The 17129-nt window shown below is 42.7% G+C and overlaps 1 protein-coding gene across 15 annotated transcripts in view; it reads right to left on the bottom strand.

Moving 5' to 3' along the window:
- ADGRL3 (adhesion G protein-coupled receptor L3) overlaps positions 1–17129 on the bottom strand; it is a 494343-nt gene that overhangs the window by 325167 nt on the left and 152047 nt on the right. Inside the window, exon 3 of one of the 15 annotated variants that reach the window (XM_054514768.1) lies at positions 5206–5260. The exons of the other annotated variants lie outside the window; for them this stretch is intronic. The gene's annotated coding sequence lies outside the window, so the exon portion shown is untranslated. The remainder of the gene's footprint in view (positions 1–5205; positions 5261–17129) is intronic. 15 annotated transcript variants of the gene reach the window in all.

The following is a 17129-nucleotide window of genomic DNA, read 5'->3' as shown; positions in this document are numbered from 1 at the left end:
GTGTGGTGCGTGCACCTGAAAATGCAAACTTATCACTGGGGTCAGCATAATTTTAATTTCCCTTTGCTACCATAAACTCAGCTTATGTTTTGAGGCATCACCTCTCCCACACATCCTGGCCCCATTTCTTCAAGAGCCTTACTATGACCGTAATTGTGATGGCACAGATCCTGCACAGGGTCTTGCTTTAACGTGAGAAGCGACAGCCTCCAAGGAGAAAATCAGCCAACTGAAGGGACAGAAAATTCCATGAGAGTTCAAAGAGGGGAAGTAAAGTCAGATATTGGGACCAGAGAAGGACTACTCCTAAACGCCTCTGGATGCAGCCTTTAAAATACTTTTCAATATTCATTTATCCTCCCTAGCTCTCTCTCCCTGCTGTCTGCTTCATACCACCTTTAATTTTCTTCCTTTCCTCTTCCTGGCAGGAAAGGACCTCTTTAACTTGCATTGCTCCAGACTGACAAGCAGCTGCAGATATACATAGAGAAAGTTTAGTGACATTTACCTTCACTACATCGATGGGATTTTTTTTGCTGAGGTGTGCAGGGAGAAGCCATTTCCCTTTTGCCTGAATCCATCAGGAAGCAGCCCAGAGCTCATATTAGCAGCCTCTTTCCCTCTATACATCAGCCAGGAACAGCTGTTTGCTCACCCAAAAGCAGCATTATGTCAGAGAAGTTTCTTACTTAGAAAGATGACAGTGGACCACTTTTTGTGAGCCCTGCAATTCAGAAAAAGAGGAAAAGGCTGACTTGTGCCCACCCTGGAGCACTCTCCTTCACAGCCCAGCTGGCCCCACAGTTCTTTGGCTACCAAGGTTAAAGACATCAACAGCCACAGAGAATTGAGCAATGCTGAGCTGAAGCACAGAGTCTTGCCCCCTCTCTTTGATGGCTTGTTTCATGGGACCTGACAGATAGCAACACATGAACCAAAAATACCAGGATCGTGACTGCATTTCTCGTAGGAAGCAATACTTTTGACAGTGCTGGGTTTCCTCAGCCTCAGACTTGCTCCAGCTCCACTCACTACCTGCAAAGAGGACTATATGCAGGAATAACACAGGGAAAAAGTACCACTTGATTGAGGAATTGCAATGATAACAGCCAGAAAACTGTAATGTATTTCCTGTGTGCATATATGCATCCACCACATTTTTTATCCTGCTCTTACTTAGTATTCTCTTCTCAAATGGATGGTAGCAGATGTGACTTGTTTTATTCTAAGAAATTTTGTGCTGATTAGGAAGTTAGAGGCAGTATAAGGAGGGATAATAACTTTTCCCATTGAAAATGTACTGCTCTTGAAAGACATCAACAACAAGAAACGACCTTACACACAACACTATGCATACATGCACAATATCGAGAGGAACAAAAATCGCTAGTAAATGAGATTAATGGCAAAAGCCAGGTGGATAACACATTTTTAAAGGAGAGTTATCTAGGAAAAAGATAAGTTTAATTGTCTTTCAGATCTGTTATGATGTAATAAATGTCTATTAATGTTTAGCAGCAAATTGGCTTTTAATGATCATTGCTATTTTTAGCTGGTGGGTGACACGTAGTTTAAATATAAAACAGATTTATGTTTTGCACACCAGGACGACTTTCTCAGATGACTCTCCTTGATTTAACCTCTTCACACCCCACAAGACATTTAATATAATTTTATTTCTAATAGACTGTGAGCCAATAGGATTCTATTTGCTACTACTGATGTTTTCAATGAGAAATAAAATCAATGAGGTTTATGCTGAAGATAAGTGTAAGTGATTAGTTAAGTGTAAGTGGCTTGGAAAATATTAGGAGGGCTACATTATTCAAGCAAATAATGCAAATTAAAAAAGACTCTGGATTGAAGTAAAATCTATTAAAAACCCCTGACCTTGCTGTGTTGGAAAAAAATCTTAGCTAGAATTTGTTCTTTTGGGACTATCTCAAAAATGAGCATTAGTAGGTGAGAAATTTTGTCACATTTTTCAACACAAAGCAGTCAACCTTAAACATTCATACCTACAAGAAAAAAAAAAAAGAAAAAAAGCTTCTTTTTAGACCTAGAGACAAAAAGCAGCCCAGTAGGTTGCTAGGAGAAAAATAAACAGCACTTGGTGTCATATAAAAAGAGCGGGCAAGCGAAGCAAAGCCCTGCATACACTGCCTGGGAAAGCAAGGCAGGAACACAGAAACAGCATTCTGCACCACTTTAAAAAAAAAAAAAAAAGAAAAAGATATGCATACAGAAGAATAAAGGTTGCATCTAAATTTCTAGGTGTGGTATTCTCCAGTGAGTTGCATACACAGAAACAATAGCAAAAGCAATAGGGCCAATTAGTGAACAAAAAGTATTTATAGTTCCCTAAAGCAAATGTCTGTGTACTAATAACCAATAGCCTGTTTTTCCACATTTTACTATGTTAATGAATTCTGTTGCACATTAATCAAGAGTCGAACCTCTTTGATCTTTGGAGGAGGAAATAAAAAGAAAGAGATTTAATTACTGCACTCATTTTCTGCACAGATACTTTTGTTATTACTTATATTCTACTAACAGAGGTCACCATCACCCAAAGCCGAGTTATGAAAGGTCTTGGGCATTCTCACAGTAAAAAACAGCTTTCTTCCTCCTTACCCCTTCCTCCCTCATATTATCCAAACAACAAAGAATGGCATGAAAACACTCTTTTGCAGAGAACAGAGCTGTAGAGAGAGAGGGGCAGGGGATTTCTATGTGTGCCCTTCAACTCTGAAATCACGCTTCAGCCAGTTAGTGGACCATTTCCAGCCAACTTTGAAAACCAGTCATAAATACTCAACATCTCTTTAACCCCTGCAGAAGCAGCCCCTCAGAACTGCACCCAATCCAACCCCTAAGGAAAATACCCCTCAAACACAAGCTGAAAGACTGCAACGTTTCTCTGATCTCCTTCCTAATGAGGAGCATCACATCACTACACACAGCAGTGACTTCAAAACTGAAAGGGCCACTGCATTACAGCTGAGAGTCAACACTTCTCCTGGTACTACAAAAAAAACATTTTATATGAGAAGCTCTGCATGGATAAAATATTTATATAATACAGATCACACACACTCTCTTCCCTTCTGAAGTGAAACAAAGGCCAGATATTTCCAGCTGAAACTACAAGAGGGACCTTAACTAAACCAAGCATTTAAACCTGGATGGAATTTCACCAGGAGCTTCCAGCTGAAGCCTCGGCTCTCACATCCCAACTTGGCATCATCACAACATATATATGGTAACCAGCTCTTCTTCAAAGTGACTAGCACCTTAACTCTTGCAAAAAGTATTTTTAAAAGCCAAATACTTGCTTTTTGCGAAAGAAAAGCAAGCAAGTTTTGCAGAAGAAAATCTTACTCCAGCAAGCATGTGTGCTTTTTTAATGGGTACTATCAAGTTTTTAAACAGTAAAATACTTGGATGAGTGAAAGGCTAAAATTAATTAATTCCTTGAGTGCTTTCTAGCAGAAATTAATTGTGAGGACAATCAGGACAAACGTGCTTTTTAAGAGAATTGTCTTGGGCGCTGAGTAAGGACTATGAGACTCTTGTCCTCTTTTCACGCCTCATAGCTGAGGATCAGTAGCAACCACCTAAAGAGAAAATGCACCTGTTGTGAAATTTGCCAGTATAACATGGGCCTGCCCCTGTAAGGCTCAAACATATTTCTTAATGACATATTACACAGTAACACCCACTGAGAGGGCCACCAGAAAACTGAAAGCAGGCTTTACCTGAATGCAGGCTTTACTACAGAAAGCTATCTTAAGTCCCAGAAAATGATAAGTCCCAGAAAATTCTTATGTAAAGAATGGGAAGGGGAAAACCCCAAATTAAACTCAGGAAATTCTTCAATGGCTTTTCCCCCCAGTTAAACTTGGGAGTCCTACTTGACCCCCTCTGAAATCATGGGATTGCAACTTATCTCTTAGCTAAACTAGACGAGAGTGACTGCATTCAGTAACAATGCTCTCATTTGTAGCTTGTCCAACTGAAGCAACAATCTTCCATAACATTTTATATTTTTAAGTATGCATTGAATTTAGAATAATCAAGAAAGGATTCTAAACATTTAACTCAGTCACAGCTATCTGGCAAAATCAAACACCATCTAATACAGTCAGACTGGCTGTACCACTAGAAACTCTGCAATGAACTTAATTATTCAGCTCCCATTATCTATAAGGAAACAGCAAATAACCTCATTTCCATGTATCTGAGTATAACAGCTGTAAAATTTGCAGTAACACCTTTATTTGTGGTAGCAAAGGCCACTTCTGATTTTGCTCTTAATACCTTGCTTCCACCTAGATAAAAAAGTGAGACATCTCAGTAGTCGAGGAGTAACATTTAATTGCAGGAGTCATATTCAATTCCAAAGAAGAAATTAAGCACCTCTGGCAACTAGAAGGCAAGATAATTAATCTGGTGTATGGGCCTGTCTCTTGTGATATTTTGCAGGGGACTCTGTAAACACCAAAATGTAGCTATGCTTGATAGACAACATGAATTTGGAGGGAAGAGGGAAAATTTTGGTAACTCCTGAAATGTTCCCTGTTAAAGAAAAACGCCATTTCTTGTTCCTCTGCAGGAGAATGTTTCAAAAGCCAGCTCATCTGAGGTCACTGGCAAAGTCCTGCTGATTGTAAAGGAAGATGTACAATCAAGAGAGAGCTTTTGAAAACATCACCCTAAGCCTAGTAAGCAGCAAGTAAAACCTTTGTTATTTAAGGTCATAGCTGGAAGTGAAACTGCAATAAAGTACTTCATTTGATTATCTGAAAGGCAATTCACTGTAAACAACAAACAACAACTCTTTACTACATCTTTACTTTGACTTATTTTACTGTAAGTGGACTAAGCACTGCAGTTTATAAAAAAAGGGAATAAATGACAGAGAGACATCAATCCTAAATATTTTGCTAAAGAAATCACTCTTCTGTTCATTTTGTTCTCCCTATAAGGGAGATTCACAAGGCTAAAGCAGAAACACTGGGCTTCAAAAGTAACCAAAATTGGCAAATTGCGCAGAAAGATAGAGTCATTGTTTAGTACTTGGCATCAGCATGGATCTGAGCAAGCAAGAACACAGATTGCCTGTGATGGGAAAATCTATCAAATGTAAAAGAGCCAACTGATGGCTAAAATTCTAACATTAAGGTCCTTTCATTCACTGCTTACCTTCCATTTACACCAGTTTCATTTCCAAAGCAAAGGGACCCCAAAGAGGCAGTGCCTGAATTGAAAGAGAACTGTATTTCAGCTAAGAGCAAGATCAAGACCTTCTTACCAAGATCCAAATTTACAATCAAGAAAAAGCTCAATATACCTGAAGTTCATTTTCCCCAAAATAACATTTTTCCATTTGAGTTTTCCCTATACTGGTTACAGAAACATGGAGAGAAGACTCAAATTTGTTTTCTGAGAGCAAGAAGGGATAGATTGCTCCCTGGCATCAGTGTCCCTTCTGACCACACAATCCAACAGTGCCTTTGCCCAAAGCTCACTTGCAGTGCAAACACAGCCAGTACAGTTCATACACAAGCTCACAGACCCAGGGCCCAGCCAGGGCTGTCTCATTATGGAACAAAACAGAAATAGCATTCCTAAATTGGATGCGATCACCAGGAACAATTTAGCGTCAAATGCTTCAAAATCTGCATGTGAAAAGCCAAAGCACTGCATGCCAGATTACAGGCTGTAGATAGCCTTAGGGTGAGAGAGCAGGCCAGTCCAAACAGGACAGTTTGCTATCAGAAATTTATCAGTGTTCATGCATTATTTCTTCCTCCTGCACTGGGAATTAAACCCACTGATGTGGGGCTCAGATTGGCAGAGTGAAGGGAGGGACAGATGACCCAAACAAGCACTTTGTCACAGCTAGAGGGAGAAAGCAATGTTTGGCAGAGAGCTCCACTCATGTCAGAGGTTGACATCCTCTTCATCCATGAGGGGCTTGTTGAGTGCCACAGTCACATATTGACAGCAGAAAACAAAAATGCCTTTTCATGTTAATCACGTTGGGAAAATTCCAAGAGTTTTCCCCTCCCTTCTACCTTGTTTTTAAAAAACTCCAATATTGAGAATAACACAGTCCACTCCCAAACACAAGAAAATCAGGTGGTTTTACAAGCCTGAGTCTTTACAAGACCCATCACCTGAAGAGGAAGGAGTTAATCAACTCAGAGACAAGGAAATCATGCTGGGTTATCCAGCAGCAGAACTGAATTTCTCTCTGAAGCAGAAGTTTGAGGCTCACATGACTGGGTATGCCAGGACTTCTCAACCAACCTGCACATATATCAGGGAAATCCTGACAAAGTTACCTTTATCTCCTCCTTGAGAATTAAAATTATGTAAGCTCTCCCTTCAGAACACAAAAGATAGAGATTTACTCCTACCCAAGCATTTCTGATCCAAATTACTTTTTCTGAATTTTACATTTTCTTAAAAATAATTATCAATTTCAATATTTTATAAAAATTAGGTTTTCCTATTAACCAGGTTAGAAATTACTTTTTCTGATAATGTTTCAATCCATGGCACTTCATTCTAAGAAACTAAGGTGCTAAGGTGCTCTTAACAGAAGATTTCAGTTGTGTTGAAACATTCTGGCTGATACATGCTTTTGATTAAGAAAGCCAATTTGCTGGAGAAAATAGTATCCCTGGATTTTTTTCCATCTCCTCAAAACTGCCAATAACTTAAAGCAATTTTCCCTCTACTCAGAGAAGATACTTGCAATGTGATGACTCAGATCACTGTTGCATAAAATGGTCAGACCACTGGACAGAGTTCTATGAGCTGAGAGAACCAGGAGGAACCACCGTGCTGCTGAAAATGAGGGCTGCTGCTGGAGAGCTCTCCATGCCCCTGGTTCCCCCACCATTTCTGCTGTGCTTCCCTCTGAAAGAGGACAAATCCCTTCTCCCCCATCCTCCTCCAGTGCAAAATCCACACACATCTTCAGGTTACTTTTTCCTGCCACCAAATCTACTTCAGCCTGCATATGTTCCACCTTTTAAACACCTAGAGACTGCACCCCATAGGGCTTAGCCCCAAACTCACTGACTTTTCCCTCAGAAGCACTGCCGTGAGTTCAAGCCTTTTATTACTGTAAGGCAAAACTGAGAGGAACCAAAAGGTGGAGAATAGCTGAGGACACAGACCTCCCTAGAATTCCCTTTATAATTAATTAGAAGTTAGCCACAATTAAACCAGAACAGCTAAGTCAGAGAGTGGGGCTGCTCCCTGCTGACAAACTCACAGGTACCAGCAGTAAGGATGAATTCAACATCCTCTTTGGTCTTCCCCACCAACTTCAGCAATCCTTGTGCAAAAAGGCCAGCAGGGAAGAGAATCGAGGGAGTGGAGCATGTTCCAGCACTGCCATCCTCCATTGCCACACAATTAGCTCAAGCACTGTTCTCGACAAGACTCTCTTGTGTTTCAGCTCCCCCTACATACTTCAGTTTCCTACCTGCCAGGAAATATGCTCACCCAGCATTTAGCTTTCAGACAAGTGAGGTGCCTCACTGGAGTCTTCTTTCTCTGACCTCATCTGGGCCTTGCTATTCTCATCCACAAATGACAGAACTAGAGAGGAGAGGCAAAGTCTTCCCTACCACACATGGCACCCCTGGCCAAGCAAACACTATAGCTACAAAGCTGATGTCAGGAATAAATTGGGAGTAAAGCTCAGGGCTGTCTTTCAAAAAGAACAAAAATTGAATCCTGAAATGGTTAGCATAGTACTTTGGATCCACAGGACTTCCTTGTGCCTCCCTCTCCCACAGCATTTATGCTACCTTTCCTTGCAAAAACAGCCAGCACCTCTGATTCATTTTTGACTACTAATCTTCCAGTTAGCAGCAGGCTTTTATCCAGTTTAAGAGAAAATGTCAGTCAGGCTGGTTCACCCTACCTAATGAAATCATTGTCACGTACATAGTTTCAGAGAATACCTGCAGACCACACTTAAGACTAAACCAGGACTTCGCAGTCCTCATAGCCCTTCACTGCCTCTACATTTTCTCCCTGTAATTTAAACCAGCAAAGTTCTTGTGAAATGGAGCAAGCTCCAACCCTTAAAACACATTCCTTTATCTTCTTAACCATTGAGTGTCTGAAAAGGTTTTCCCCATACTAAGGAAAGGGACAAAGAGTAATGCTCAGAACACCACCACATGGCTATCCGAGGCAGGACAGAAACAATTGTAGGGATAAGCAGCAAAGCCAGAGCTCATCTTCACAAAGCCAGTAATTGTGTCCGTAAGGCCAGCAATTTCAAAGGCAGCCTGCATGAAAATCACTATGAAATGAAAACATCAAACTCGTGTCTCTGTGGTGTAAAGCAAAGCCATGCTGCATCCACAGTGAGAAAATTAAATCAATACTGCTCAGGGGCAATATTGGGAAGCCACTAACCAAAGGAGCAGCAATGTGAACCTATTGATCCTGTACAGCTACACTTCCATGCTTCTTTCTTCCCCTTCTGAAACATCTTGCATCGCCTTGCATTATGTAAAACTGGATACTGTAACTCCTAATTAATATTTCCCAAAAACCTGAAGTCAAAATCAGACAATTACAAGGACCCTTGGTAGCATTAAACATTTGTCAAAACACATTAAGAACAAAAACTTATTTTTAAATTATTTTGCTTTCTTTAAACTATCAGGCTGAACCCTTAGTTAGAGCAACCTCAGGCAATTCAGTAAGGCTACCTGGATGGACTTGTGACATGCACTGCCTGCCTGAAAGCTGCTCCTGCCTGCTGAGCACACAGGAGTGCAGACAAAGCACACTGCTAAGTGGGGACAAAACCAGGCAAAATTAATGCCTGGGCTTATTTTATTGTGCATCCAGAGATGGATAAGCTTGTCAGCCACTGGAGACTTGCATGTCCCTGTCTTTCTTCCCAGCCAGGTGAAAGGCTTCTGGGGACATATTTACCTTCCTCTCCCTCCCCCCATTGCTCCCCTGGTCTCAGGGTGAAAACCAGGGCAGGATTAGAAAAGAACTGGAGGATAAACACATCAGTAAAACAATAAATACCAGCTAGACAGCTTGGAGGGTCAGGAGATGTTTAGGAAGATTACAAGTTCAAAGACCACAGCAGCAGCAAGTACTGACAGATAAAATGCACTGCTTTCTGCAAAGTATATGCAAGTTGCACACACATATGATGTGCATAGATACAGGTTTTCATACAAAACTTTAAATTTTAACCTTTTTAATGACTTTTTTTTTCAAAAGTCCTGGAACATGAAAGCACCTTACTACTGCTTTCCTATGGCAGAGTGCATCCCAACAGGGTGCTGAGGAGGAGACCTGGTGTCACAGGCCTCCAAAGGCATTTCCTTAGCGAGTCAGAAATTCAGGGGTAATGGCAGAAGCAGCCAGGGGCTGCACAGGAACCCTCCCAGCTTCCCAGCAGCATCTCAGGAGAAGCCCTGCATGGTAACTGTGGCCCCTACCTGGTCTTGCTCTCTCCCCTCCTGGTGGAGAGCAGCAGCACCTCTGGACACCAGGACCTTTTCTTTGGGGCTGCACACCATGCCCAGGTGGTGTCGGACCCTCCACCACCAGGGTCCCTTGCCCTTTCAGCCACTCCTGACCCCAAGGCTTTTCCTCTGCTGACCCTGAAGGAGCCATTCTCCTCCCCAAAATGAGCACATTGTGCTCAGCCCCCATGGTGACCTCAGTGCTGAGGCTCTCACAGACCCAGCAGAGCACACACAGGTCCCCCATGTTGCTTTCAGACCCCAGTCCAGGGCCTATTACCTTGACCAAAGAGGCCATTAAATTGCTAACACAGCTTTTGGGTCAGGCAGACAGGAATAATGGTTTGCAGAAGATGCTTTATCTGAGATTGAATGCCTTGAAGCCGTCACAGAGCCCCCAAGTGCCCCAGCAGGCCAAAAAGTGTGGGGAGAACAGGGCTGCTGTCCTTCAGCAAGTGAAGGGGACAGACTGCATTTAAATAGTCAAGCAGCACCTACAGAGGTACTCTAAAAACAACACAGCCTTAGCAAAAGCTGGCCCAAGGTCTACAAGGCTTCCCCTTCTCCAGAATAATCAGATTTTAAACATACCCTTCAGAGAAATGGTCCAGTCATTAACAGTAACTGTTTCTTATGTGCATCAGTAAAAGATGTAGTGCTACAGAGACTAAATGGGACTTACAGAAAAGAAGCCATAAATCTTTGTCAGCCTCTCAGAAATGAACACTTAATACAACTAGCTTGGAGTACTTCACTTCTCACTCAGCCGAGGTACCAATTATGGCACCACTATGATATATTTTAATCACTGTTGTGTTAATGGCTCCCACGATTTATTTTATCCCCTCTCTGCACTAATGACCTGTGCTCAAAGTCTCATGATTCAAATACTTCCCCCTTCCAGCTGAATAAAGCAATCTCTTGGATTTTGACCTGTGATACTGCTGACCTATTCAAAGACATATGAAAGGACTTCTGACACTTACAGGACCTACAGAAAGTTTGGGTCAAAATACAGTTACAACGCAGCCAGCAGTCACTTGTTTCCCTTTTCTTGCCCCTAATTCAAATCCTGTCTTCTCTTGCTTTTCCTCCATCCCAGCACCCAGGGCATTAATTTCCTTATCAGCCTTTCAAGCCTTTCTTTTCATGTTGTAAAAGTCAGTGTAAAACCAACACACTGCTTAGGGCCACAAATAGAGAACTGCCCACCGTGTCTCCCTCAGCACCCCTTGAGTTACTAGTTGGGATTAATTTAACAAGCAGTTTTACAACCTCAAAGGGGGTTCCTATCACATTCCATGGTAGCAAGAAGCCTCCTCACTCCTACAAAACTTGGCTCACCAAAACCAGACCAACTCGAGATATCCTGCATCCCTCCATCCTGCATGTGACGGAAACACATCACTTGGATAACTCGTAAAGCAAAGGGATCAGTCACAGTGTGCAAAGTCATTTGGCTAGCCTGGGTTCCTCCACATGGGATCAAGGGTCACCCAGCAGTGTTAAAAAGCAGTAAATCAAAACATCTTGAAGAAATTTCCCCTGTCCTACCTAAGCCAGAGAACTTGCTACCACAAGAGGGTGATGAAGCCAATTCACAAAAGCAGCAGATGTTTATATCCCAGTCTCTAATCCTCGGGAGCTCACAAAATCCCTCTGACCAGGTTCTCCTGGAACTATTTATCAGACAATCTGGCAATCTCTTTGCTGCTCGGGATCTAAGGAAATGAGAGAAGAAAGTCACACACACAAGAACTCTCACATTTGTTGCAATAGCAAGTTGGCAATATGGAAGCAAATGGATTCTAACTAGTTTTTGCCCCTGAGAAACTTACGACAGAAGTCATCCAAGCAAGAGCTCATCAGAGATGACTTCTGTGTTAACAACTAAAAATAAACAATCTTTTATTTATCTCTTCTCCCTCAACTTCCATCCCATCACCTACCTACATTCTTTCTTAATTAGTTCTAGATTTTTTTTTTTGTTAAACATTCTTCCTGCTATCTAAAGCAAAAGTGACTTTCAAAACCTTTTTACTTCACAAAGATGCAGTGGGTTAAAGGCACACACAGCACATCCTGAATCAGCCTTTGGAACACCAGACTAAACTCAAAAGCCTCATGGAAAATTCCTTAATAAACACCCCCAGTGCCCCCTCTGCATGAGATCAAGTGTCTTCTAGTGTCATGGTTTTATATCCCAGACAACAACCAAGCCCCACACAGCTGCTCATGCACTTTCTCCCAAGTGGGAAGGGGAAGAGAATTGGAAAGGTAAAAGTGAGACAACTCATGAGTTGAGATGAAGACACTCTAATAGGCAAAACAAAAGCTGTGCACATAATCAAAGCAAAACAAGGAATTCATTCTCAGTTTCCCATGGGCAGACAATTGTTCAGCCATACCCAGGTAAGCGGGACACCATCATGCACAATGGTTACCTGGGAAGAGAAACACTCTCACTCTCTAAGTGTCTCCCTCTTCCTTCTCCCCCCGACTCTATATGCTGGGTAAGATGCCATATGGGATGAACTGTCACTTGGCATCAGCTGTCCTGGCTGTGTCCCCTCTCAGCTCCTCATGCACCCACAGCCTCCTCATTGGGTGGAGGTGGGGTGAGAGGCAGAAGAGGCTTTGGTGCTGTGCAAGAGCTGCTCAGCAGTGACCAAAATACCCCTGAATTAATTATTAACACTGTCTCAGCACAAATCCACACCAGCTACTGTGAAGAAAACTAACTCTACCCTAGTCAAAACAGCACACATACCCACAAGACCCTAATTGGCCTCCACAAGTTGCAAAATCTCCCTCAGAACCGGTTTTATTTTTGGCAGAGCACTGGACACTGCTGTGACAGCAGGTACCTCCTGGATTCTGAAGCCCTGCAGTGCTTTGTTTATGAAGCACCACCATATTCTACATGATCAGGAGCCAGTTCCAGGGCTGGATCACGGCAGTGGCTGAGCACGGAATGGTCCCATGAAACACAGCAACAATTTTCATGGGGAATTGCCTTTTTACTCTCTGCCTACAAGGTCTGTGCCATATGGAGAGCTGGCAAAAGGGAGCGGACAGATGTCTGCAGACATTATAGTTACTATGTTAACTGCCTGAGAGTTTATTCATCAGAAGGTGATCACCCTTTGTTCTGGTAAGAATTTCACTTTCTTTGCAGCTTTGAGAGGTTGACAGCAAATCACTATTACACAGTTCTCAAAAAGTACCAGGTGATTTGCAGCCTTGATTAAAAGGCATGGTTCTTGACCTCAAATACCAAATATCAGGCAAAACCCACAAAAGCAGAAGAACTAAGAGGTTACAGCAGCAGAAAAGGAGATGAATTGAAGGCCCTCTCATCAGCTATGCAGGCTCTGTGCATGTTTGCACACTCAGGGAGAAGAGCTGGATGTTACAGTGGTGCACGGCTACATGAGCATAAAATGTGCTGCTACACCAAGAGAACCTTCCTTTTCTGCATTCAAACAAAGGGGAAGTTCGGAGCACTTAGACACCAAAAAAACCTTCCCTCTTTTTAAAACAGGGATTTGCATGTGCATTCCATAGTAAGAAGAAAAATCCCACAAAAAAAACTGTTTACTTTTCATCAGTGTTTCACAGAGACTGAGCTCCCATGAGATGTCCTTTGAGCCAACCTGGAGTTCATTTCCTGTGGACTAAGAGGAGCATTAAATGCCCATGTGGTTCTCGGAAGGAAGAGAACAAAATTATTCAGAAAACCCTTTCCAACATTAAATCTGCTTCTGGAGTTTGCATCCTGTAAGCAACACTTCCTGTGAGGGAGTAGCCATAGGCAGTACAAATCTGCAGTCTCACAAGCTGAAGATGGAAGTTCAAGTGAGAATTCAGCTCACAGATGGGCACAAAGCCCAAAACTTATCACACTGTTTGGAGGCACGTAGAGAGAAAAAATAAAGTCACCTTCACCCATCATGAAGCTGAGGGGAAGCTACCCCAGCATCATCTTCACCTGAGCACTGGATGGACTGCAATACTGAAATCACAGACATTTGGTCTATGGGAGGAGGGAGAAGGCAACTATTCCTTTTGCCTGGAAGGCAGGCACCAGACAGAACTTTGCAACAGCACTTACCAACAGAGAAATCTCAGAAAATAGATGATAGAGTAGGTTGGCAAAAGGGGAGGGAGCTGGTAGCATTTCTCTCAGACTGGCTACCAACATGCCTACAATTTAGACAAGCTGAATTGATGGGACAAGGCCAGCTGTATGGTGTTCAACAAGAGCAAGTGCCAGGTACTGCACTTGAGTCACAACAACCCATTGCAGCACTGCTGGCTGGGGGAGGGAGGCTGGAAAGCTTCCCAGTGGAAAAGAACCCATAGGATATTGGTCAACAGCAGCTGAACATGAGCCAGCTGTGCCCAGGTGGCCAAGAAGGCCAGCGGCATCCTGGCCTGGATCAGCAGTAGTGCAGCCAGCACGAGCAGGGCAGGGATTGTCCTTCTGTACTGGGCACTGGTGAGGCCACACTTCAAATTCTCTATTCAATTCTGGGCCCCTCAGTACAAGAAACATATCAAGGTGCTGGAGCGAGTCCAGAGAAGGGCAAGACAGCTGATGAAGGGTCTAGAGGGTAAAGTCCTATGAGAAGCAGCTGAGGTTGTTTAGCCTAGGGACAAGAAAGCTGAGGAAAGACCCTACTACTCTCTACCACTCCCTGAAAGGAGGTTGTAGCCAGGTGGGGATTCTTTCCTCCCAGGTAAGAAATGACAGGATGACAGGAAATGGCCTCAGGTTGCATCAGGGGAGTTTTGGAAAAAATTCTTCACTGAAATGGTTGTTGAGCATTAGAACAGACTGCCCAGGGAAGTGAAGGATTCCTTGAGGTGTTTAAAAAGATGGGTAGGTGTGGCTCTTCAGGACATGGCTTAGTGGTGGACTTGGAAGTGCTAGGCTTATGGCTGACTCCATCTTATACTGTATTTTCCAACCTGATTCCATGACTCTGTGCAAAGAGGCTTCTCTTCAGCGCAGGACACCTACCCACTACTTTTTCCCAGCTGCTTATCAACTTCTACCCAGTCCATGGCTGTAGAACACAGAGCAGTAAAAAGACTGCCTCTGTAGAAACAGCCTTCATTAAGTCAGACAGGTAGGAGGATGCCAAGAAAAGATATGTCAGACAGGTAGGAAGACATACACACACAAAAAAAAAAAAGGAAAAAAAGATGAAACAATAATTCTTTATGTAAGCACCAATGTGTCCTGGCACTTAGTACAATGTAGAAATGATTGCTCCCCTCCTTGGAAGAGTTTATCATTTACAGTGGAAGGGGAAAACAACTTTAAACCACATTCAGGGAAATGAGAGCTGTACAGTTTAAAAGATAAAAAAAAAATAATTTGCCAGTCTATCATCTGTTTCTTCAGGCACTTGATGAAATCTCACCTGCCTGCCTGTTTTGTTTGGGCTTTTTTACCAAAATTCAGGTCAGTCACTGTCTTTTATTCACAGTCCCACAGCCATTCTGAATACACACATCAAAGCATCGCCTGAAAAATTGAGCTGCCAGACACCCCAGCAATGCAGGTCAGGCACACAAACATTTTTCTTCCTTTTTTTGCCTGTGTGAAAGGCCATGCTTATTCCCCCAGAACACAAAGCCCAGCCACCTGCGAGGTGGCAGAGAAAGCAGACAACCAAAAGGTGCCATCCCATGGTGTCACCAGCGCTGTTCCTGACACAGAGGTGGGGAACAACAGGTCACCTCCTGCAGGAACTCCCTTCAACAGGTGCCAAGGATGGCCAACAGCACTGGCACACAGCCTGCCCTCCCCACTGCCAGCCCAAACCACGCCTGATCTTCCCAAGGCCCTTCACAAGAGGTTTGTTAAATGGGTGATTCTCTGAAGGAAAGAACCTGGGAGCAAAACAGAGACTATGATAATGAACTAAGTGCTCACAAGGGCTTTATCTCCACAGGGGAGGGATGTGTTGGTTTTAAATTCTCAGCCAGCAGATGATGAAACACCTCTCCCTGGGGTTTGCCGACCCACAGTAAACAGCGTGCATGTACGCCTGCATCTTTTTTTTTAAGTTCCTCTTACTTTAACACAGTTTTAAAGGGAGCCAACATGGACTGCCATTAATGCAGAAACACCAGAGTAACAAATGCAAGGCCAAACTTAATGACTTTTCTTGCTTGCTGCAATGCCTCCACTCACCTGCTTATAATATATGCACAGAGAAGCATGAACATGGGACAGGAACACAAAAAAATCTGCAGTATCAGAAGAGAGGTTCCAAGAGCTGGAACCTCCATGCTTGACACTGAGCCAAGATAAAAAATTAAAGAAAAAAAAAAAAAGTAGAGCAAATGCTGCCTATGTTACCTTGATTCTCTGTGCTTTCTCCACAGTGCTGTCATCCCCTAATGCACTTGAATTGCTTGTTTTACATACCATTGCTCTCTAATATTACTGTTTGCCTGAAAAATTGGGATTTATATTTTTTGGAGGAGAAAAAATACACACACACACACACCCCCTTAAGGACTGACTGGATTATTTTTTTTATTCTTTAGGTTTTTCAAGTGTGGAGAAAGGGAGATGCCTCCTCTTACCAGAATGCTGGTTTGTTTTTTTTTTCTCATTAAGCTGTGCTTAAGGCCAAAACAGTCAGTACACCCAAGTACCACAAAACTGCCTTAGACAGACAAGGATTTAGCCTTAGCAGACATTCTTTCATAATTGTCAAGTGCTGTGTTATGGTCTCATCCAAACTGCACTCAGCCACAACAGAGAAGTACTCACGGATATTAATAAATGAGGAACTGAGCTGCAAACACAAAACATTATCTTGGACATCATAGGCTTCCTTAATTAGAATAATAAATTTTAACATAAAAAGCCCTATTTGCAGAGACCAAATTGCTTCTACTGTGATTGAAGGAGTAGAAAATTATGGAAATCAGGCCGAAACAGAAATGGTCTGCAAGCAGAAGAGCAATGCTGCCTGTGATAGCAACTTGCTCATAAACCCAGCATTAGAGCTTCACCTGTCCCAAATACCCTGCTCTGAAAGAAGACATCATGTTTCTTGGTGAATCTGCACACACCCCTAATTCCATGGTCACCAGGACCTCATTTGCTCCCTTGTGAGGTCTATCTCAACCTGCTCCTTCCTGCAGGACCACAGCAAACGTGTGCCACATACCAAGGTGTACCAGCACAGGGTCTCACAGCAACCTGCCCATGAATGAGGCGCCTGCCCAGCTGCAGGTACAGCCTGTGGGAGAAAGCACACTTTAAATTCCTCAATCAAGAACTGCAACCAGCAAGGGTGGTGCAAAAGCCTAAACCAGTCCCCTTCCCTAGCTTATTTTATTTACCTAAAAGAAAAACAGATAGCTCTTTTTTATCTGGCCATCAATCAGTTTCAGTCTATGTATATTACTACTAACAGAAGTTTTGTAAAAATATTATCATTTCACAAACATAAAAAGCCCCACAGATCTAAATAACAACCATACAACTTTATTCTTTGTTAAAAAAAACACACAAAAAACCACCTAAAAACAAACAATATAATATCACATTTCAAGGTTATTTGGTAG

The sequence above is a fragment of the Molothrus ater genome, chromosome 4, assembly GCF_012460135.2.
Source record: "Molothrus ater isolate BHLD 08-10-18 breed brown headed cowbird chromosome 4, BPBGC_Mater_1.1, whole genome shotgun sequence".
In the NCBI taxonomy this organism is placed as follows: domain Eukaryota; kingdom Metazoa; phylum Chordata; class Aves; order Passeriformes; family Icteridae; genus Molothrus; species Molothrus ater.
The sequence above is the reverse complement of the archived record's forward strand: the minus strand, read 5'-3'. Positions and strand labels throughout refer to the sequence as shown.